We start from the raw sequence: 24,224 nt of genomic DNA, 5'->3' as shown, positions 1-24,224 counted from the left end.
CCCGCTAGTACTGAGCATGCCACCCCAAAGAGGAAGCGGAAACTCCGTGATGAGAAAGGGACTCTCCCAGGGTGGCACAGCTGGTGAGCAGAGCAGCCGAGATTAAAGCCAGCTGCTGCCAGCTCTGAAGCCAGCATTTAGTCCTTGACATCCCACTGAAATGAGGTGGGGGCTGCTGGCTCTCCTGTGCAGAGCCCGGCTGCTTCAGAAGGGAGCTAACATCTCTGAGGCCAGCCGGGTGCTTAGGACGAGTGATCAAGGAGAGAGAGAAAGCTCCATTCAAGCCCTTAGTGTAGCGATCGATGTGTCTGCCTTTACCGGCTCACCTGGACCCAGGTCCCCAAATTCCTGCTGGATTTGCCTCTGCACCCAGAAGTCTTTGGCTAGGGGCCAGCTGGCTCATCAACCCTCCCCCATTCTCCATGAGTGTGGCTTTTTTTTTTTCAAGACAAACCCCCCAAAGCCAGCACTTACTAGGAAGAGGGCAAAAGCTTCCCCAAACGCCCCATGAATACATGTTCAGGGCTCCATCCACAGTGACTGATGAGTCATCTGATGACCAGCTGTCAGCACAGAGTGTTAAATATAGAAGGAGAAAGCCAGCGGGGTGTCTAGGACCTAAAGCAAAGAAGAGGAACAGGCACCTAGGAGCTGAAGCCCCAGCTAGGGGGTGAGTCTATAGGGCACCTGGAAACTGTGCCCCCCAGGTCCCCCAAATAAAGGGATCCAGATCAGCGGTGCCCCAGCACAGCATGCTGCTTGATCAGGAAAGAGACAGGGCCGGACGCGGGCGATGCCAGCGAGCTGACGATGATTACTGCTAATGATGCTAATGGTAGAATAATCGCTCGGAGAACTTCCCGCTCATCACCTAGTGTTCTTCCCATCAAACGCACAGACGGAGGATGTACTAACAGCGCTGCCACTTAGGCAGCCCAAATTGAGTTTCCGAACCCCAGGCTTGGTTAGGGTAGGCCTGCGCTATCCAATACAATGGCCACGAGCCACGTGTGGCTATGGAACACTTGAAATGTGGTCAGTCCAAATAGAGGCATGCTGTAAGCATAAAATACACACCGGGTTTTGAAGGTTTAGTCCCCCCAAAACAATGTAAATGATCTCATTAATTTTTTTTTTCCTTGACGACATGTTGAAATGATAATATTTTGGATAAAGTGGGTTAGATGGGATATGTTATTCAAATTAGTTTCACCTGTTTCTTTCTACCTTTTTCATGTGGCCACTAGAACATTCCAAAAGGGGTATGCGGCTCACATTTGTGGCTTGCATTATATTTCTATTGGACAGCACTGGGTTACAGGCTAGAGGCCAGAACCTTCAGGAAATCCTGGCTATGCCCTCTCCTGACAAATAAAGCCTGCTTCCTGGTTCAAGGCTGAGGGAGGCCAAGGCTGCTCTCCAGACAATGCCAGTGGCCAGCAGCAGCTTCACACCCTGGCTACAGCTGGCCCAGGTGGCACCCAAAAGCCCTTGGGTATCTTGCCCTTCACATCTTCAGAAAATTCCCAGCCTTCCTGGGAAGGCTGATGAATCCTTTCTGGCTTTGTCTGTCTTCCCCCAGCCCCCACTTCACCCCCAAGAAAGTTCAACTTGAGACTGTGTGATTACAAAGAAGAGACGCATAAAATGAGGCCACTTCATAAATGAAGTCCCCTTTCCCTTGCATATGCAAACAGCAGAGTCAATCAAAGGAAAGAAGGGAAATGAGAAACAGAAAGAAAAATGCAGATGAGAGTTATCACAATTCTCACCCAGAGGGAGAAACTGTATCCCTGCACAAATGTCACACCCTCTGCCCACAGAGACCTGGGGGGAAGGGGAACACGTGCATGCCAGCGTGTATGTGAGGGTACACCATGCATATGTTTGTTGAGCACAAGAGAGCACCAGAGAACGGTTTGAGGCAGACAGAAACCAAACAAGGAAGAGAAACGCCAGAGGAGGCAAAGCCAAACAGAGGCTCAGTGTGTGTGTGTGCGTGTATGTGGTGTGTGTGTCTCTCTGTGTGGTAGGGGGAGAGTTGACAGCATCCCCTTTGTGGCAAGGGCTGCCCTTCCTTTCTGTGTCAGTTTAAATTATTCACGTCAGGACAATGGAAAGAATATAGCAAAATAAAAAATGCATCGGGGCCAGGAGGGCCCTGGATTGCTGAGTGGTAGAAACATCCCGGGGGGAGGAAGGCTGCCTGCCTTGCACCCAGGAGTGGGCTGGGCTTCAAGTGGATTCAGTGGGTGGGGGGTGCCCTTCTGCTGGTTCCCATTCCTCCAGTGTTGACAGTGCCAGGGCTGCCAGGGGCCAAGCCTGGAGGGTCCCTGCAGACCACAGCCCCTCCTGCTGCCTGCCGTCTCCTTCTCACCCCACAACTGGCTCATGCTTTGTACCAGCCTCCTGCCTGCCCTCAGCTGACCCCTCACTGGTGAGTCCAGAGACCCTAGGTGGCTACCAGTTAATCCAATCAAAGCAGCTTTATGTGCTGCCAGGACAAGATCAGGGCCAAGGGGTGCCCCCACTCCAGGGCTCCCACTCCTCCCACGTAATGCATCCATGGATAGGCCTTCTGGGAACCTGTACCCGCCTTGGCCACCTCGCTGGAAGAGGGCTTTTCTAAAGGAGGGTGCAGGAAGAACGTGTTCTTCTGTTCAGGCTGCTGTAACAAATTATTCGATATTTAAGACCAGGGTGGCTTAAACAACAGAAACTTATTTGTCATGGTTCTGGAGGCTGAAAGTCCAAGATCAAGGTGTCAGCAGGGTTGGTTTCTCCTAAGGCCTCTTTCCTTGGCTTACAGACAGCCGCCTTCTTGCTATATCCTCACGTGATCTTTCCTCTGTGCAAGCAGGTCCCTGGTGTCTCTTCCTCCTCTTATAAAGGTACACACTCTTATGGGATTAGGGCTGCACCCTTGTAACCACATTTAATCTTAATTACCCCTTTAAAGGGGGCTTCCCCAATGGCTCAGAGGTAAAGAATCTGCCTGGAATGCAGGAGATGCAGGAGACTCAGACTTAACTCCTGGGTCAGGAAGATCCCCTGAAGGAGGGCAGGGCAATCCACTCCAGTATTCTTGCCTGGAAAATCCCAGGGACAGAGGAGCCTGGCAGACTGTGGTCCATAGGATCACAAAGAATCGGAGACGACTGAAGTGACTTAGCACGCATGTACACACCTCCCTAGAGGCCCTATTTCCAAACACAGTCACATTCCGTGGTACCGGGAGTTGGGATTTCACCGTATGACTTTGGGAAGACACGATTCAGCCTGTAACAACAAAGAACAGAGAAGGATAAGGCCAAGCCAGCACAAGGACAGGGGCAGAAAGTGGGGACAGTTCAGGGTGAACCACTCCCTCTACCTGCCTTTTTAGGGCTGTCTCCATGTTTGATGCCTAGGTTGGGAAGATCCCCTGGAGAAGGAAATGGCAATCCACTCCAGTATCTTGCCTGGAAAATCCCATGGACAGAGGAGCCTGTCGGGCTACAGTCCATGGGGTCTCAAGAGTTGGACATGACTCAGTGACTAAAACACCACTACTAATGTACATTTATAAAAACTGAAGAAGAATTCTCTGGGGTAGGTGTTTGGGGGAATTTTCTCCTTGCAGCTGATAGTTGCTGTTTTTTCCTGGGACCAGGAATTTTGTATCCCCAATTCCAGCTCAGTGTCTGGCTCCTAGCAAGGAAGCTATCATGGGGACAGAACAGAGGCTATTGAGCAAGACTCTGGGTCCCTAGTCATTTAGCATCTTTTTATTTATTTATTTGTTTATGTAACTTTATTGATTTATTTTTGGTTGTGCTAGGTCTTCGTTGCTGCGTACTCTTTTCTCCAGTTGCGGCAAGCAGGAGCTACTGTCTAGTTGCAGTGCATGGGCTTCTCATTGTGGTGGCTTCTGTTGTTGCAGCTCCCAGGCTCACACAGGCTCAATAGCTGTGGTGCACAGGCTTAGCTGCGCCACAGCATGTGGGATCTTCCTGGACCAGGAATAGAACCCGTGTCTCCTATCTTGGTAGGTGGATTCTTCACCACTGAGCCACCAAGGAAGCCCTCCTTTAGCATTTGGTCACTAATGGAAGTGACTCCAAAATGAATCTAGACTTAATTCACAGAGGCTCTTACAAGGTTATTTTAAAAAATTAAAGAGAAAACGTATAATGGCAGATTGCATTTTCCAAGATGGCCACAACAAGATCTCCCATGCTACAAGCCCATTTTACAATCTCATGTCATTCTCCCCATCAAGAGCTGGGATCTATGGTCCCTCCCCTTGACTCTGTCTGGATTTGTGACAGTGGTAGAAGTGTCACTATGTGACCTCTAAGGCCTCCATTCTCAGGATACTTGCTCTTACAAACTAGCTGCCATGCTGTGGGGAAGCCCAGACTACACAGAGAGGTCTCATGGCGATGTTCCAGCTGACAGCCCCAGCTGAGATCCCTGCTAACAGCCAGCATCAATGACCACATATGTGAGCGAGGAAGAAAGCCTTCCTTAGGACCTCAGCCCCAGGCATTGTCTGATGCAGTGGCACCAGACAGACACAGAGACAGAGAGAGAACTGTCTAGCTGAGGACAGACAACCCCCACAACAGCAGGAGATAATAATGAAATGATAGTTGTTTTATTTTTTTTAAGTCACTAACTTTTAGTGCAATTCATTATATAGCAATAGATAACTGGAACACAGGCCCAAAACACACACACACACCCACACACACACACATGCAGAAAAATCCCACTTCACAGAACCTGTTTAGGGGCCCTGGGTGCTCACTACGTAGGTCCTGTGGACAGGCTGCCAGGATCAAGTCCCTTTTCCAGCACTTCTGGTCTACTACCTTGGACGAGTGAATTCACACACCTCTGCCTCAGTTTCCTCATTTCCGAACAGAACAGGATGGATATGACGGCAAAATCTGATAACCCACATCAAGTGCTCAGATCGGTGCCAGGCATGCAGTAAGCACTCAATAACTGCTTGCAGTGATGATCTTAGTCAACATCGCTCTTTCCGCTTCCTAACAGGTGGGCTGAGAAACATGCCATTTCTGGCAGACGCTCTGCTGACTGTCTTTTTCCATCACACTGAGGTCACTAGCTCTGCCCCACACTTATTTGTTTTGTAAAAATGTCAGCAGCTGGGCCGGTCCCTTCCCCCAGCCCTTGTGGGAAGTCAGCTCCCCTCCCCCTGCGGTATTTGAGCTCTGCTCCCTGCCACTGTCATCTCTCTCCTTTGCCTTGCAAACCATTGATTGGCAGAAGACAAAACACTAGCTAACAGCTGACCTGAGACCTCTTTTTAAAGTCCCTGGGCCCAGCCCAGCTACCGAACTGTGGGACGCAGTATGGGCTGGCAGCGGATGACGACAGGACAACAGTTGGCTAGACAGGCCTCACCCTCTGGTCTCCCCTACTGTGGAGTGACTTAACGTTACAGCCCGGAGATGCCCACTTCCTCTACACGCTGCTGGCAGGGGGACCCACCTCCCGGGGGTGGCTCCCGCAGCCTACAGGGGACCAGGCCAGTAGAGGTTAGTTCCTGCTGGGGGGATGGTGGGGATCCACAGAGGGGCAGAGAATCCTCGGCGTAACCACAGAGGCAGAGGTCCTGCCCCTTAAGAACTGGAGAAGCCGAGAGCAGAGCAGAAGGAAGTCAGCAGCGGGGGCCCTTTTCTGCCCAGCTGAGGCTTGCCTGGCCTGGATAAGGGCCCCGCCTGCCTTTTTCTGAGGCAACCCCTTGATTCTGCCCCACCTGAAATCCCCTGTCTGGGGCACACCCCTGCCTCCTCTGACTTTGGAGCGAGGAGGGGGCCCAACCTCACAGTGAACTACCCACACAGTCTTCCTTCTCACTCCCCGATGGTGGTAACTGGCTTCCCTACATAGCACCACCCCTCCCCCCATACCTCTCCTCCTAGACCTCCTGCCACGTGGCTCCAAGTGGCCAGTGCGTCCTCAGGCCTCTCCCAGGCCTCCTTTCTTTGCAGCTACCAGCTCTGTCAATCGGACAATCCTCCCCAGGGCAAGATGTTAAGTGTCCTTGACCCCCTCCCTGGTCCTTAAATGTCAGTAGCAGCCCCTAGTCATTGTGACAACTAAAAATGTGCCCGTATTTCCAAATCCACCCCCCAGGGTGGGGAGATGGTTCCTGAACAGGGAAGCACTGTTCATCTCTGGATAAAATTCTTTTTACTCCACAACCATCGCGGAGCTGCACCTGCCTGCAGGATCAGTTATGCATGGCCCTCCTTCCGCTGTTCCCACACTCACCTGTGCACCCTGAAAGCTGGGGCTCTGAGTCCCCTAGCTCGATTCCCCTTTACTAAGGCTTAAGTTTGGGTTGCCCCTGATAGATGATTCTCGGCCTGGTGTTTACTGCGACATCCTTTGTAGAATTTCGCACCTCCCCTTCCATCGCTGGCATCACTTTAAAAACTAAATAAATAAATAAGAGCCACCATTGTGGAAGTGTTCCATGGGAGTTGTTTGTTCTTCAAGGTCTATTGAGTCAAAATTCCCAGTTTAACTTTGAATGCTCAGCTCCACTGCCTCTACTGTGAGGTTGGCATCCGTACCTTAAAAAGAGAAGGGAAATCTAGTCATCTAAAGAAAGAGAAAAGAGAATAAAATAATTCCCCCTCGACAGTGTCTACGGGATGCATCCACTTTTCAATATAACGTGGGGATGCTGGCCCCTTTCATCCGTTTCCTTTGAGCTACATTTTTACCAAAACCCACGGCCGGCTTGGCATAAAGTGCCCATACTTGGATCGACCAGGAGGGAAAGCATCTATTTTCAGAGGGACATAGCTTTGACCCTCCTGCTGACAGTGAAGCAGGTCTGTGGGTCTAGCTGAAGTCGGTCCAGACACCTTGGGCAGTTTTCCTTCTTGGAACAACTGCTCTTAACACCAGTGGGTTCTTGCCGATGTCTTAGATTTGCAATCTTATAGTCACAGCCTAGGCCTCACAGTGATAGGGCTTTTGTCTTCGGGGGTCCACTTTAACCTACAGCTTCTCTTCCCAGAACAAGTCATGTATGTGTACATGTGGGCTGTGCCCACCCCCTGTCCCACAGAATTTTTGCACACAATCACAAAGCTCCCGGAAGCCTGTCCAAAGGCAGTGGATTGAGAGTGAAGCTTTCTTTTATTCCAACAGGGAGTCTGATGTCAAAACAGCTCTGGTGACACAGAGAGATAGGATATGCTTCCAGCAAGTAAGGAGATCGACTTGGTAGTGATTCTTCCTGAAACGAGCTGAGAGCCTCATAAAGATGATGGTTGCTGTAGAGAGCACCACTGGTTTGCAAATACAGCCAGAGATAGAGAAAGCTTCCAAAACCTACTGTTGCTCCTAAGCACACCAAATATATGTGGATTACTAAGGAGGGAGGCCATAAAACAAAATAACCTTGAAAAACTCAAAACCCATTGCCCCCAAAATGAAACAGTTCATCCTGATGGCAGTTCCTGGAGTTAATGATACTGCGTTGCTTCCACGTGGATGAGGCTTTGCACAGTCCATGTTGCTTTCACGGGTGTTACTCCATCAATCTCTCAACCATTCCGTGAGGAAGCCAGGACCAGTATTCTTACCCCCATTAACAGGTTATGACAAAAAGGAAGGTTCAGAGAGCTGCAGCGGTACCTGAAAGGACATGTTGATGGGTAGTGATAAGGCTGGAAGCTGACCCCCAAGTTCAACAGTCATAGGAACCGGAGGGGGTATTATGCCATCATGGAGTAATCAACTGATAATAAATATAATAACCACAATTCGCTCTTGTAAGCCAGGTCCCTAAACTTCTACCCCCAGTGTTTTAGCAGCCCCATTGGGTTGTGAAAAGGAATAACTCTAAATGTTCTTTTCTGAAATTTAAACTCATGCCTCTACTTCCAAATATTTTCCCGTCTCTTCCTTCTTTCAACCTGGACTCAGAGGATGTTGGAGTTAAAACAGCCAGAAAAAAGCAAAGAGAAAGGAAGAAAAGACAAAGGAAAACTGGATAAAAGATAAAAGAGTCACACTGATGCTAGTAACAAAGCGATGGGATCTGTAAGCAGAAAGTGGGGCGGGGGCATATTGGGAAGCAGGAAGCTATGTGGATGGGGAAGGTCATAGTGGCAATGCTGTGCGCCCCCTTCCACCTCCCACCCCCGCCCCCGGCCAGCAAGACTCAGTCCCAGTTTTAGCAAATGTTTAGCCACTGCCAAACGTGTGTCACTATCTTTCTCTTCTCTTTGCCATCTGCCACCCAACCCTTAGCCAAGACCTTATATTTTAGAGTTTTTGTTATAGCTGAATCCCACTTCTGGTACCAACTTCTATATAGGCTAGATTATCCTGCAGTAACAATTAGCCCCCAAAATCTCACTCCTTAGTCCCCTCAAATCTTTTTTTTTTTTTTTTGGCAGCACTGCACCTACCAGGGCTCAAACCCATGCCCCCTGCGGGGTAAGTGCAGAGTCATAACCACTGAACTGCCAGGGAAGCCCCACTTTTTAAAATTTTTTTCTTTTTTTTCCCCCAGCCCCTCAAACCTGAATCATTCTCTCTGTAGTCTTCTCATCTCAAGGAGGCTAGACCAAGGCTTCTTCATATGGTGAAGGTAACAGGTCAAGTATTATAGGCCTCAATGCCCAAGCACTTGGATTATGCTTCTTCATGTCCCATTGGCCAAAATAACTCATGTGGCTAAACCTAAAGTCAGTGTGAGAGAGGCCTACCTACGGATGTGGATACTGGCAGGTATGATCCATTGGGGGCCATATTTGTAACAATCCCCCACTCACATGAGCAAAATATCTCCCCACCCACAAGGTGCCTGAAATGTCATCATTTAAGTTTTAGACTTTCAGTCTAAGCATTGCCGTCTTTTGGCTTACTCTAAAAATCAAGTATGGTTTCATTGCGTATCCTATGACCCAGCAATTTCATTTTAAGGCATATACCCAAGAGAAACAAGTGCTTATGTTCCACTAGCCCTACAAATGCACAGAGCAGTTTTATTCAGCACAGCCTCAAACTGGAAATTATCCAAATGCCCATCAAGAGGAGAATAGATAAACTGACCATGATGTAATCAGACAAAGGGACATGACACAGCATTGGAAAAAGAACAAATGACTGCTCCCTGTGACCATATGGATGGATGGATGGATGGACGGATGGATGGACGTCCTGGGCGATGTTGAGTAGGAGGAACCAGACCTGTATGAACATATACTGCATGATTCTAGTTAATGGGAGTTCTCAAACAAGTCTGTATTGTTAGAAAACAAAATAGTTACCTTTCGGGCATGTCAAAATGTAAGCTGCCAGGGGCATAAGGAACTTCTGGGCGAGTACTGATAATGTCCTGTATCTTTATTTATTGCAGTATAGTTGATTCACAATGTTATATTAGTTTCAGGTATATAGTAAAGTGAATCTGTTATACATACAATATATATCGTTTTTCAGATTATTTTCCATTATAGGTTATTACAAGATATTGAGTTCCCTGTGCTATACAGTAGGATCTTGTTGTTTATCTATTTTGTATATAGAAGGGTGTATCTATAAATCCCAAAGTCCTAACTTACCCCTCACCCGCATCTATGTCCTGTGCTTTGATCTGGGTGATCATGAATCTATACTTATATAAAAAGCCATAGACCTGTACATTTAAGATTAGTGGACTTTACCGAATATATTTTAAATCTTAATTGTTTCCAAAGTACAAAGAGTAGAAGTAAGAATAGGTTTCTTAGCTTGGTGGCTCTGAATGTGGGGGGTGGGAGAAGACAGAGCCTGAGGAGTTGGGAGTGGGAGCACCTGACCCAGTTCTGCTCCACCTTTGAAGCCAGCAGGGAAGAGACCTTGCTGCGGGGTGCGGAAGCGTTCCCCATCTCCAGCCCTGGGAGGGGGTACTTGGGGCTGGGGCCCAGTGGTGGTGGCTCTGTGGGCCCCTGTGGGGAGGGAAATGCTTTGATGGGCCTTTGTTCCGGGAATTGATCAAGGAAACGAGCTGGTAATGAACAGCAGAAATAACAATAATTAATAATGGGTAGAATAAAAATGGATTTCAAATCCTGCAGCTAATTTGCCAGGAGACTTATTTCTGTGGCAGTCAGCCACTCTCCCCTCCTCAGACTGCTGTAAACCAGGAAGTGGCAGGACCAGGGCAGCCAGTTCTTGTGTGTGGGGGCGGATTGAAGAGAGAATGACGGAGGTGGGGAGGAGGGTCAAGGAAGCACAATAACTGTAGGGAGCCTGGACTCCGGGTCCTGAGCTGGGGCATGGGCTCTGCACTCTGCTAGAAAGGGTAGGAGACCTCAAATTTCAAGGATGCCTCTCAGAGGCCAGGCAGCCCTCCGCGCCCCCATGATGGCTGCCAATCCCAGGGAACCGCCCACCGGGGCCACCCCCTCCAGCCCTTGGACCCTTGACATATACCCCCACCAGTTCTATCCCCTCCCAGGAGCCAAGGTTGAAGGGGGAGGGGAGCAAGACCGCACAACAATGGAAGGAAACCCTTTGTCAGAGAAGAAAGATTCTAATTGGAGCCCTAAATGCTCCAGAAAGATTATCTTTCCGGTTCCCATTGCACAGAGAGCAGCTAACAGTCACCCTGCCTGCTAACCCTCACTGCCCTTTTCCACCCCCCGCCCCCGCCCCCACAAACAGGCTGACTTGTATAGCTTTATCACTCCGATAAAAAGTAAGTGCTCAGAGATCCTTCCAGCTTCTCCCCAGGATGGGCAAAACGCAGGCCAGGCCTGTTTTGTTGGGTTTTAGTGCAAGATCTTTGCGGGGAGATGGTCAGTGCTTGCAAGGGTGACCATCTATTGGGTTGAGTCTAAGACCTGTTCGCACCAGGCTGAACTTAGCTACTCTTTCCACTAGGGCCCAGGCTGTTGCCCATAGCATCTAGCCTTCTAAGCCCTGCCCCCCGCTTTTTTCCAGGACCAGGGGGAAGCCCAAATCTATGGGTGCAGTGCTGTCTTTGGCCAGAGTCCTTGGAAGTAGAATGTCTTAATCCCGAGACCGGTGGACGAACTGCTTGAGCAGCTGCCTACATTGACAAACGGTTCTCTCCCATTTCAACTTTAGCAAAGTGGATTCCTCTTGCTAAAGGCTAAGTACTCGCTGAGTTGCAAGTTTTAGAAAATGAGGCCATTGTGGGGCTATTTCTGAGAGAAAGAAAGGCCAGCGGTGCCAGCGCCAGCCCCGTCCACCTCCCACAAGAACTGGGCACCATTATTTCTACATCGGGGAAAATTCCATCTCCCGTTTCAGAAAACAGCTGAATCTGGCTTCATCTTCTGCAAAAGTATGCATGGTAGGGACAGGGCAAGCATTTAACATTAAGGACAGTTCAGAGCAGGTGACCAAAAGGAAGCTCAGAATAACCGTGACTAGGAAGGCTTGACTGGCGAAGCCCCTGCAGCAAGGGTGTCAGCTGTGGAGTGAAGGGGGTAGGAGAAAGACCCTGGGGGGGCAGCGAGCTGAGAGCAAGGCTCCAGGCCAGGAAGCCAGGCCCCCAGGAAGGAGCCAGGAGAGGTGGGGCTCCCAGTAGTATTTGAAACCAGTGATATTAGTCGGCTCAGGCTGTCGTAACGAAGAACCACAGGCTGGGTGGTTTCAGCAACCGAGTTTTACTGTCTCACAGCTGTGGAGGCTGGAAGTCAGAGATTAACGTATCAGCAGGGTTGGTTTCATTCTGAGTCCTCTCTCCTTGGCTTGGAGACGGCTGTCTTCTCCCTGTGTCTTCATACCATCTTCCCTCTGTGTGGGTCTGGGTCCTAATCTCTTCTTACAAGGACACCCATCACATTGGATTAGGGCCCACCCACGTGACCACCTGTTAACTTAATTACCTTCCAAAAGACCCTATCTTCAAATAGTCACATTCTAAGATACACTGGGAGGAAGGGCTTCGACATATGAATTTTGGGGGAGATGCAATTTACCCATGACACCAGGACAGAATTTCTCTCTTGCTTCCATAATCACGACCTGTTCCCACTCCAATCAATGTAGTTGCTGGGTTGGGAGGAGCTGCAGAGCTGTGGACCCTACCTACACAAAGGGGTCCTTGTCTGCCCATTCCCCAGGCTCCTTCCTATGCAAATTCTCCTTAGCAGCCAAGTCCTGCCTCTTTCAAGAAGCCTTCCCTGACTGCCAAGTTCACATGGAGTTCCTTTTGCCAAACATCACCACACTGTGGGAAGGGTCATTAGGGTTCAGCTCTGTGACCTTAGTATAAATCTGCTTTCTTAAGTAAGACCTTTGAGGATACCCTGCTGCTGGGAAAGACTGAGGGCAGGAGGAGAAGGGGGTGACAGAGGAAGAGATGGTTGGATGGCATCACTGAGTCCATGGACATGAGTTTGAGCAAACTCCAGGAGATAGTGAAGGACAGGAAAGCCTGGCATGCTGCAGTCCATGGGGTTAAAAAGAGTCGGACATGACTGAGTGACTGAACAATAACCCCAAAGCACCCCCTCTCCCGCAACACACACACTGCCAATATCTTTTTCCTCTCTTTCCCAGCCAGACAGTTTGGAGAGTTGAGATTGGCTGTACCCCCAGCTCCAGGGATCAGCCTGATTGGTTTAATCAGAGGACATACATGACCGCATTGGTCCAATCAGAGTGAACATCAGGACTTTGGCCGGGAATGCTGGATCTCTCTCCTAGGCTGGGTTTGGTTGAGGGAGAATACCAGGCTTAGAGTACACAGCTGCAACAAAGGTGGGGGAGATGGGGTGTGGCAGGGTGCTAGATGATCCAGGGATTTGGGTGGGACAGGGCAGGGCACAAACACTATATGGAGCCACTGAAGCTTATCCAGAGGAAACAAAGCAAATAATGGGTGCTAGAGTGATATTTAAGCCTTAGATCAAGCCATACCTGAAGGAGGGTACCCCTGGATCATTCAGTAACATAAAGCCATAAATTTGTCCTTTTGCTAACATTGGTTTGAGCTGAGTTTATAATGGAAAGATCACTAACTGATAAAATTTCCTCAGATCCTCCAAAGAGCTTAACCCCATGATAACAAAGACACACAATAAATATTGGGTTGGCCAAAAAGTTCATTCAGGTTTTTTCATAAGCTGGTATGGGAAACCCAGAATGAACTTTTGGGGCAACCCAGTACTGCATGCATGCTAAGTCACTTCTGTCACGTTCGACTCTTTGCGACCCCATGGTCTGTAGCCCATCAGGCTCCTCCACCCATGGGATTCTCCAGGCAAGAACACTGGAGTGGGTTGCCATGCCCTCCTCCAGGGGATCTTCCTGACCCAGGGATCGAACCCATGTCTCTTAAGTCTCCTGCATTGGCAGACCGGTTCTCGACTACTCGAGAGAAGCCACCTGGGAAGCCCCAACCCAATACTACAGAATCACAACATGTGAAGACTCTGTAGATGAGGAAACTGGGACCAGAATTAAAGGGATTTGCTGAGTCTAGTGGCAAGTGAGTGGCAGAGCCTGGGTGAGAGCCTAGGTCTCAGTCGAGGGCCTCTGCCACTGCAGGGACAAAGGCCACTGTTCCTCCTGCCCTGCCCCCCAAACCTTGTCCCTGGGGGGAGAGGGAGGGGCCAGAGAAAGCCAGTGCGAAGCCGCAGCACCCTCAGCCCCCCAAACAGGAAGACTCGGTTGCAGCCAGGAGGCCAGAGGGGAGGTGAGGCAGGAAATTGAGTGGCTCTGTATCAACCACATGTGCCATGCCACCTGGAGACTCTGAGCAAGAAGCCGGTGCAGAGATGGGGAGCAGCTGCCAATGTGGGCAGCAGGCAGGTCCATGTCCCCAGGACCTCGGGGGGCCCCATCCCATGCTTCAAAGAGCTCTCTGCCCTCAGGAAGGCTGTCCTCAAGTGGAACGGTGGGGCTGGGAAAGCTCCAATAGGGGCAGAAATATGTGGTCCCTGGAACAGAACAGTCAGACATTTGTGACAGACAAGTGCTTATGGCCATCTGCATAGCAATCAGATGCCTTGGATTTTCAGACCAGTTGGCATTTCAGTCAACGAATGTTAAGCTCCAGAAGCCATCTTGGGCCATGAAGTGACTTTAGGAAAAAGAGCTGAACCAGTTGCTTACTGCTATGTAACAAATCACCCCAAAGCCTAGTGGCTTAAAAGAACATCATTTGATGGTCTTGTTTTGTTTTCTCATGGTCTGGGGGTTGACTGGCCTCAGTTCAGTTGTTCCTGCTCTTTTGTGTGTTTGTGGGCACATGGTGGCTGGAGTTAAATCAACTCCTTGCAATGCAGGAGACCTGGGTTCAATCCCTGGGTCAGGAAGATCCCCTGGAGGAGGGTACGGCAACCCACTCCAGTATTCTTGCCTGGAGAATCCCATGGACAGAGGAGCCTGGAAGGCTACAGTCCATAGGGTCACAAAGAGTCAGACATGACTGAGCGCTCACGCACGCACACACATACACACACACACACCTCATGCATCTGTCTCCAACATGGTGGCTTCAGAATAACCGAGCTTCTTACATGGCAGCTCAAGGCTCCAAAGACCTGTGAGAAGGGGCAGAGAAAGAACCAGATGGAAGCCATATCTCCTTTTGTGACCTCACCTCAGAAATCCCTCATTGTCACTTCTGCCTCATTTAATTCATTAGAAGAGTCTGGCCTAGGATCTTCCCTCATAGTTTAGTAGCTAAGATTCTGTGCTCCCAATGCAGGGACCCCAGGTTCAATCCCTGGTCAGGGAACTAGATCCCACATGCTGCAACTAAGACCTGGTGCAGCCAAATTATATATATATATATATATATATATATATATATATATATATGTATATGTATATATATATGTGTGTGTGTGTATATATATATATACTAAGTCACTTCAGTCGTGTCCGACTCTGTGCGACCCCATGGACGGCAGCCCACCAGGCTCCCCCGTGCCTGGGATTCTCCAGGCAAGAACACTGGAGTGGGTTGCCATTTCCTTCTCCAATGCATGAAAGTGAAAACTGAAAGTGAAGTCGCTCAGTGTCCGACTCTTAGCGACCCCATGGATTGCAGCCTAACAGGCTCCTCCATCCATGGGATTTTCCAGGCAAGAGTACTGGAGTGGGGTGCCATTGCCTTCTCCTTGTGTGTATATATATATATATATATATATAATATTTTTTTTAAAGAAGAGTCTGGCCCATATACAAAGAGAGGGGCCTTAAACTCCACCCGGTTGGAAGGACCACTGAAGAATGTTCGGACATGGTTTTCAACCACCGTTAGAAGCCATACTTGGCAAAGCAACAAGGTCAAGGGGCCTGGGTCTCACCAATGCCGGAGCTGCTGGGACTGCCTAAACCTGAACTTCTTAAACCGGAGAGAGAAATCGAACTCTGTTCTGAACATGCTGCTGTCAAGTGGGGTTTTTCGGTGACCCTCAGCCCAACTTGACCCTAATGAACAGAGAGTACAAACTGCTATGTCGGGTTCCTGGCACGGAGCAAGCTCTCAAAGGGAGGGAAGTTAGGGGGTGTGTGGCAGGGACGATCAGGCCATCAGAGCTCAAATACTCCCCTGTCCCCTAAGTTCACTTCCAGTATGTCCCCATATTGATTTGTTAAAATGAGAAAACACACAAAGGAAAGCTAAGGAAGTAGAGTGCAAACAGTAAGTGCCTATCAACGGAATCAATGAATGAATAAGTACAGAGGCTTAACGGACAAGGGAAGGTCTCCAAAGCAAAGGCTCTCACATGTGGCCGAGGGGCTCAGGGTGGCTGAAGATCACATTATGAAAAGTCCTTTGTCTTAGGATTTGTCTCTGTTCCTCTCCTCCTCTTTCTCTTTCTTCTTTCCCTTCATTTTCTCCTCTGCTTCTCGCCCTCTCCCTCTCCCTCCCTTTCAGGTTTTCCTCCTCCTCCTTCTCCCCCCAGCGGCTTCTTCGGTCTCTCTTCCCACACCCACCTAGCTCCTATTCTTCCCAAGGAAACCAGGAATGTTCTGATGCCCTGGACAGAGGAAAGAGAAAAATCAATCCCTTCATCGATCCCATGTCTTTGGCAGGCCTGGCGGATGTGGTCCCAGCCTCCATCCACCCTCTCCTCCCCTTCCCTCACCACTTCCACCCACGTGCTCCAGTCACCTCACCACATTCCTCCCCACTTCATGCCTTTGCGCAAGCTGTCCTCTCTGCAGAGATGTCTGCCTCATCTCCCCTTTCTGTTCCGGCAACATCTACTTGTCAATCACCACCCAGCTCAGATGTCACCTTCAGTGGGAAAGGCCCCAATCTGAGCCTTGGGGGAAGGCTCCTGTCCCTTGTGTGCCCAGAAGCTGGTGCTTGCGTGGTCGGAACACTCGTTCCACTGGATTGGTGCAGTTTGTCTTGGTCTTGCATTGCAGACCCTCTGAGAGTACACTTTCCAGAACATTTGCAATGCCAGCTCTAATGACTTCCTGGATCACAGCAAAGACTAACCCAGAAGAGGGTGTCTCCTGTGTTCCGACACCTGGAATGAACGTCTTCTTGGCATCTCTCAGATCAAGGCAGGTGGGCAGCCCTTATATCGTGTCTGGACCCTGGGTGTTCCTTGGACTGGTTCCCTGAAATCTGAGTTTTTAACATGTTTGAGCGATGTCTTACCCACTTATTCCCTGGACACTTCTGTTACGATCAATTGTATTTTTCAAATACGTCACGGCAATATTTCCAGTCCCATAGGTTCTTCCAGAATCTTGCCACTCCCATCAAGAGGTGGTGTCTTTTTGAACCTGGGTGGGTGTAAGTGATGCTATGCGACTTCATGCTACTTCATAAAATGCAAACAACTTTCACCTGTCTCTCTCTCCTTTGGGACCCTCACTCCTGGAACTTAGTTGCCATGCTGTGAGGAAGCCCAAGCCACCCGGAGAGGTCACTTGTAGATTTTTGGCCAACAGTCCCAACTCAGCTGACAGCCAGAATCATATGCCAGACATATGAGCAAGCCAGCCTCCTTCCTGGATGAGCACGCTTGCCTGACAAGCAGGCTCCCCCAGTATCTGCAGCAACAGAGAAGCCCCTGGCAGAAAACACAAGGCACAGATGCAAGGTTCGCACTTTGGGTGAGAGGCTGTCAGGGTGAGTTGAGAAGAAGCCCTCATGGAACTGTTGGCCGCAGCCACAGCTGGAAATGGAGGTCAGGCTGCCAGGAAGTGAGTCTGGGCACCAGAAACAAACAAAAAAAAACCTAGCAACTTCTTTAACCCCTCGGTCTCAGTTTCCTCATATGCAAACTGGCAATCCTCAAAGAGCAGTTGTGAGGATTACAGTAGATGACCCATGCAAAGCGAGGGCCATGTCGGAAAGGCTCAATGAATCTTAGTCTGCTGGGAAGGAAGAGCTTCGGGGTCTCAGGAAGACTTCCGTAAATCTGTAGCAGATCAGCTGCTCTTGAGAGCCATGAATTCCCAATGCAAGCACCCAGGGCTCGGGATAAAAACGAGTGTTCTGGAATTCTGAAAACCTACCTTCTTAGATGCCTGGGATTTAATGTTCATTCTATAGCATAACATGGAGAACAGGCAGGCATGAGAGCAGCTTTCCTGCCACAGGGAAAGGGAATAAAGTTTCCACCAGTTTGAGAGGTTGGTTAACTGGTAGAAAGGTCTCCAGGTCAACTGAAGCCTGGGACAGGCCTGAGGGTCTTACGGTACAGAGATGGGAGAGGCACGGAAAGCCCAGAGAGGTTGACCAGCGTGGAGAGGAGAGAGGGGCCCAGGCCTTGCTCCGCAGCAGCCTGTCGGGACAATTGCACAGCCTAGAGAATCCCATGCACAGAGGAGCCTGGTGGGCTACAGTGCCTGGGGTCACAAAGGGTCAGACAGGACTGAGTGAGCACACACGCATGCAGAGGTAAAGGGGCCGTGAGTACATGAGGGGCCTTGGCAGTGGTCCCGAGGTTGATGCAGGCCCTGCACACTCCAGCACAGTGGGGGGAACAGCCAAGAGCACCCATGCACCCATAGTACCCCTAAGGGTTAACTGAAGCCTCCCCCGCACACCCCGGGGCATATAAGGAAACAGCATGCCAGGCCCCTGGACCCAAGGCTGCCAAGGACATCAGGCTCTGTGTTCTAGCCTAGGAAGGACAAATGCAACTCGTCCAAGGTCAGTGAGCCCAGGGGAGGGAGGGGGAGCAGGAAGCAGGGTAGCACGTGGACCACAAAGAACTCCCTCCCTCCCTCCCCAACCCACCCTTCCCCAACCCAACCCTGCAACTCAGACCAGGGCAGAAAAGGTAAGGAGACTCAGCCCCAAAGTGACCATGATCTCAACCCAAATGAGTTGTGCCTGGACTTGCCAAGTGCAAGCTCCCCGCCACCAGCAGAAACAGGGGCTCAAGAGCCCAGCTAAGCCTGCAGTTTGGGAGAAATAGGGTAAAGCACACCTGAGGGTCAGGACTTTGGAACTTCACTCCCCTGCATGTCTTCTCTCAGGGCTTGGAAACCACAGCAGGGAATGAAGTCAGAAGGTAGAATCTGCTTGACAAGCTGGGACTTGCTCTCTGGGGGTCCATGCCCCCATGGGGGCACAGCCACCAGGTGGGGGAAGGCAGAGGGGGAGGGGCAAGATACCAGGAGTCTTTCAGACAAAAACGTGTGAGTCTCCTTTTTGGATCCTGCTGGGTCTCTCAACAACTCTTAATTACCAGCAATCAGCTCTTAATTACCTACAACAAGAGAGACCGGGAAAACACAGATAAATGAAATCCATAGATAATCCCCAAACCCCAATTTGGTCGATAATATCATCTAGCTTCCCCAAGCAACCTCTCGCCAGGACCGCTGATCTCCTGACAGGTCATGGTGTGGAATGACCCCCCGTTCCCCAGCTGGCCTGACCCTTACCCCTGGTACAGAGAGAGAAGCCCGCGGGCCCCAAATAACGCCCACCTCCCTACGATGCTCTTTCCCACCAGCCCAGGGTGGAGGTGGGGGGTGGCTACCAGGCGGCAAGCCTCCGGCACTGGACTGTTTTCACTGTGCGTTTGCCCAGCAAACAGGAGTGCTGGCTGCAAAGTCACACCACCTTGGAGGGTAGGAAGGAAGACAACAGGCCTCAGGGCAAGGGCCGCTGGAACCACAACGGTCCAAGGACTCCTGGGGGCCACCGCGTATCCCACAGACCCAGGGGCGTCTTTGTCTACACGCCCCCATGTAGGATGGCCACCCAGAGCAGGGAACCCAATTAAGGCAGGTGAGAGCCTTGAGAAAGAGCAGGAATGGGAGCAAGATGGTGCATCCCAGGGGCTCCCAGTTTCCTGACTTTCCACACTCAAGGATTCTCAAGTGTTCCCTCCTCTTGAGTGGACAGGCGGGGCAGACACCTCACGCCCCACGTCAGGGCCAGCAGAACCCTGGGAAAGCTGTCTGTACTGCAGAAAAAGAATGTCTTGTAGTCATCACTTGGGCAAAAAACGTCCAATTGTGACCCAAGAGCACCAAAAATGGTGCCCAGCCTTAATTCAAATGGTGTAGGAAATGGCAACCCACTCCAGCATTCTGGCCTGGAGAATCCCATGGACAGAGGAGCCTGGCAGGCTAGGGTCCCTGGGGTCACAAAGAGTCGGACACAACTAAAGTGACTTAGCACACATGCGTTAATTTGAAAGAAAAAAATAGAAGACAGGGGGATGCAGAGAATAAGCAACAGACCCCTCAACCCCTGCCAACTCCTCTCCTCCCCCTGCACCCCACACCCCCAGTGGCAGCCAAGCCAGAGGTCGGTACGAGTCCAGAGGAGTCGTGAAAGTTGAACACATACCCAAATGCTGCTCTCTGTTTTCTGACTTTTCCTTTTTTCCTCCAGTCCAGTTAACACAGTGGACAAGCCAATCCTCGTTCCCACCGGCCTCGTTAATGAACCTGCAGTAGCAAATGTGCCTTGTTATTGCTCGAAGCCTGGAAGCAGCACGCTCCCCACCGATGTGCAAATACCACACAGAAGGGCCCCCCTCCCCTCCCCCATCCCTGGCCGGGCCCCCACCTCTCCAGAAGCTGTTCTGAGGCTAATGCTGGCAGCTGGGTCCCCTGAGCACCACTCCCCACCACCCCCATCCCACCCATGGCCCTTACCCATCCCCCCTCCCAGATTTCTCCCCAAATCTGGAAATCTGACAAGGGGGCGGCACACAGGGAGCCCCAGGGAGGAGGCTACCCACCTGAGGAAGGACAGGATGCAAAGCTAGCACTTCACCCACGCTCAGACCTGCTCCCCCGCCTGCAAATGTGCAAATCGGGGCCAGACAGTGCATTGAAAGGGGACCACTGGGCCCAGGTTGCAAAGGAGACTAAGGGATGCTAAGAGCTATGAGGCCACAGTTGGGGAGGGCATCCCCCCACCCTCCCAGCCCGGCCCTGACCCGGTCGCGGTCCCTTCCGCACTCTAAGTGGGCATTAATGTGGCCAGAGCTAACTCGATTTCATCACAGGGAGACAGGGATCATTTGTCTCCCGTCCTCTGCTTCTGCTCCATCTCCCTCCTCTGATGGGGACACTTAGCTCTACCTCATGAGGTCAGATTTGCAGGGGTTTTGGCCTTTTCTTGCTCTCTTAATGACAACCTGGGTAAAGGAGAGGCCAAGAGAGAGAGATGGAGAAAAATACAGGCTCCGGGCACAAAGAACTTGCCTGCAATCCAAAGCCGACATGTTTCTGGGGGGTCGTTCTGCATCTCTCCCCTCACCTGGTGACCCGGGACGCCCGGGGCCCACATGGCACAGCAGGCGAGATATGCCAAGAGCCCATCTCGCCAAATGGATGGGAAATCAAACAATACAGGGAAGTATTTCTAGAAGGGAAAAGAAGAAAGACAACATTTGATTTCCCCCTGCTGAGGAGGCTGACATCACTCTCTGCCAAGCAGAAAGTGCCTGCCTTTCTCCAAGCCAGCATTCTGGAGCTGTTTTCTGATTATTTCAATCAGCCTAATAACATGTACATTTGAGACAGCTGCCTTGGTGATTTGGAGACTTTGGCTCTTCCGCTGGCTCCTGCAGAAGCATAATTTTTGCTCCCCGAAGTTCACATGCAGCTAGGGAAAAAGGGTTTGGATGGATTTCCTGACCTCAAAATAGAGCCTTCCTGGAGTTAGGTTCTAGGTCCAGAAGTCTTTGCATGTTGACTGGTCAGCTTAGAGACCCCACCACCAAATCCCCGTTGGAGCGTTTATTAATACATTCTCAGCTGGTTTCCTCCCCCCACAATAGGAACTGGGTAGTCTGGGGTTCCATTCATTCCTGTTTGCAATCCGCCGGCCTCGGAGCCCCATGGGAGTGTGCTGGGGATGATGGTTCCCCTCGTGGGTTGTTACTTCATGCCAGGCACATGTAGAGCCATCCGCCACGTACAACAGAGCCCAGAGAAATGGATGCAACTCACTAGACTGCGTTTAACTCAAGGTGGCTCTCTGGGGAGGCAAGGTTAGACTCAGGCTCCTCTCAGGCAGAAACAAAAACATTCAGAATGGCATCAGAGAAAGTTAACCAATGTATTCTATAGAGCTCCATCTATTAGAATAACAACACCCACATTTTGAGCGCCTGCTCTGAGCCTTGCATAAATTACCTCATTTAATCCTCAGGACAAGGAAGGCAGATATTACAATCACCATTTTCATTTCCCAAATCTGGAAAACCTTCCTGGGAGTTCATTTTTCTTCTGCAACTACAAAAGCTCCCTTCTCTGGGCCTATGTGTTTCCTAAACAGACACAATCCTAAATCAACCTTAAAAGATCATGGTGTTCAGAAAATAATGCAAGAAGTGGTCTGTCTTCCCGGAGGCCGGCCCTGATGGGAGGGGGAGACGGAAGGGCACCCGTCTCCTTGCTGTTCAGGGGAAGTACGCTCTTTTATCCTTTTTCTTTTTTTCTTTTTCTGGCTGCTCTGTCCCTGATTGGAAGTTTCTTTCTGACACCACTGCACACATGCACAAGTCGGTTCATATCTTTCCTCTTGGTTGCAAAGTGTGAACAGCAGCCTAACTGTCCTAAATATTTCCTGATGCCCATCATCCTGCAGGTTTTCAGAACATGAGGAGGAAGTTGTCACAGACCCTGGAAAAGCTGATGTCCACTGCCCATCGCAGGGGGAGAACCTCAGTCAAACAAGGTGTTCATGGAACAACTCTGCCCTGGGCTCCCCAGAACTCACAAAAGCCCCCACCTGAGCAGGAAACCGTCCTGCCATCCCTGAGCAAAGCAGAGCCTTCTCAGGAGAAGTCACTAACAGGGCAGTATGAGAGAGCCAGAAAACTAACGAGCACCCTAAAGGGTACCCCAGCGCACAGACACCCAAAGGTGTCTCCCTCACCGCTGACACCTGACGAGGCCACAGGTTTACTTTGATCATGCAGTCATCACTCACAACCTCGAGAAACTCCACTTTTAGAATCACTGCCAGAGGTAGTCGCCAGACCACATGAAAAATTTTGTTACATTGCATTAAGCTTAGCCTCCTACTGGCCCCCTCCCCAAAAGTATTATTTCCCACACTTACAGGCAATCTCTTTGGGAGGTGATCCCAGAAAATACAATGGAGAGGGTGGAGAAAGTGAGATAAGAAAGAGGGGAAAGGCAAAAAGGGTATGTTGGAGACTTCCCTGGTGGTCCAGCGGTAAAGAGTCCGCCTTGCAATGCAGAGGACTTGCATAGCAGGTTTGATCCCTGGTCAGGGAACTAAGATGCCACAAGCCTCGGAGCAACTAAACCCACGCACTGCAACTCCTGAGCCTGCGTGCTCTGGAGCCTGTGTGCCGCAGCTACAGAGTCCTTCCCCAGGTTCCGAACGATGCAATGAAGATCCCATGTGCCGTCATTAAGATCCAATGCAACCAAATCAATTCTTTTAAAAGGGTGCGTTAATAAGTAGATTTGCCCTGTGGTGGGACCCTCCGGGAGACTGTAGACTTGTCTCATGGTGCAATGATGAAACAGAGATATTGATGCATTACCTCCTCTGCCTCACTGGTTAATAGTCACTCCAAGGGTGTTCATTCCCCAACGCTTGCAGACCCATTATCCCACCCATAAGCCACTTGGAAGGGCCATCATTCCTTCCAAGGCCAGACAGCACCTTCTGTCAGCCACATGCAGGACACCATCAGCAGGTACAAGAATGGTCAGCAGGGGCCTCTGGGCTGGGCAGAGGGCACACCGGCGCTAACAGCACCTGCTACAGATCTTGATGACTTTCGAACCGTCAGCAAGAAATCCAATCCACCTTCACAAGGTAAAGATCACTATCAGCAGAGATGTTTATGGGAGTAATAATAATAGCTGGAGTTTACTGAGTGCTTATTGCATGCCAGCTGCTGTTGTAAGCACTTTATATGCACTAAGTCTTTTAGTTCTCACACATCTGTATAAAAGAGGCACCATTATTATAGCCTGTTTACAGATAAGGACATGGATGTACCACAAACTCCATAGGCAGTTAGTTTCACAGACCTCTTGGAGCAGTGAACCTATCATTGGAATGAACCGTCATGCAAGGGATAGTTTTAAAGAAGGAGATAAGGTAGATTTGTGTGTGTGTATATAAATATACGTATACGCAAATGGATTTGGGTATGTTTGTGAAAAGCAAAAATAGTCTTATTATTTATATATGAACCAATGAATAACCAATTGAATTTTGACCACCTTTCAGGAAGCAGGAAATACCTGTGCTGGGAATATTAAGAAAATCTTTATAGGAATGATAGGCCTAGAGCTGTGGTTAAAAGGTGAGAAATTAGCACGAAATAAATCCTAGAAGCAGGATGGAGGAGAGCATGGAGGGACTAGCTTATCTAGAATATTAGTCAAGATGGCAACCACTGCTTCCCTGGCGTATAGTAGAATGATATTGTCTTGCCCTCCTTTGAAGTTCAATGTGGCCATTTGCTTGATTTGGCCAATGAAATGTTAGTGGAACTTACTTGTGAAACTTACTTAGAGTGAAAGTTTAAAGAGCCAGGGCACTATTCGCCATGTTTTTCCCCCTCAGAGGTAATCACAGAGCACAAACTAAGACGGACTCTCCACCCTCCTGGATTACCTGAGTGACTATGACAGGAAGAGCCTCTTCTCCTGCTGACCTACACAAAACATGTAGCATGAGCAGGAAGTATAGCTTTGTCATTGTCTTGTAAGCCAATGAGACTTGGAGTTGTTGCTACAGCATAATTCCACCTATCTGACCAACATGTTTGACT

At 50.0% G+C, this 24,224-nt stretch overlaps 1 long non-coding RNA gene across 1 annotated transcript; it reads right to left on the bottom strand.

Annotated features, from left to right (window-relative positions):
- Positions 1-7,154: 7,154 nt before the first annotated feature.
- Positions 7,155-19,898, bottom strand: LOC139180893 (uncharacterized). The gene is made up of 6 exons (XR_011565097.1): positions 19,793-19,898; positions 18,417-18,698; positions 16,631-16,758; positions 15,952-15,995; positions 14,472-14,546; positions 7,155-7,668 (listed from the first exon to the last, which is right to left on the bottom strand). It is a non-coding gene; the product is annotated as an uncharacterized lncRNA (long non-coding RNA).
- Positions 19,899-24,224: the final 4,326 nt, after the last annotated feature.

The sequence above is a fragment of the Bos indicus genome, chromosome X, assembly GCF_029378745.1.
Source record: "Bos indicus isolate NIAB-ARS_2022 breed Sahiwal x Tharparkar chromosome X, NIAB-ARS_B.indTharparkar_mat_pri_1.0, whole genome shotgun sequence".
Classification (NCBI taxonomy): Eukaryota; Metazoa; Chordata; class Mammalia; order Artiodactyla; family Bovidae; genus Bos; species Bos indicus.
The sequence above is the reverse complement of the archived record's forward strand: the minus strand, read 5'-3'. Positions and strand labels throughout refer to the sequence as shown.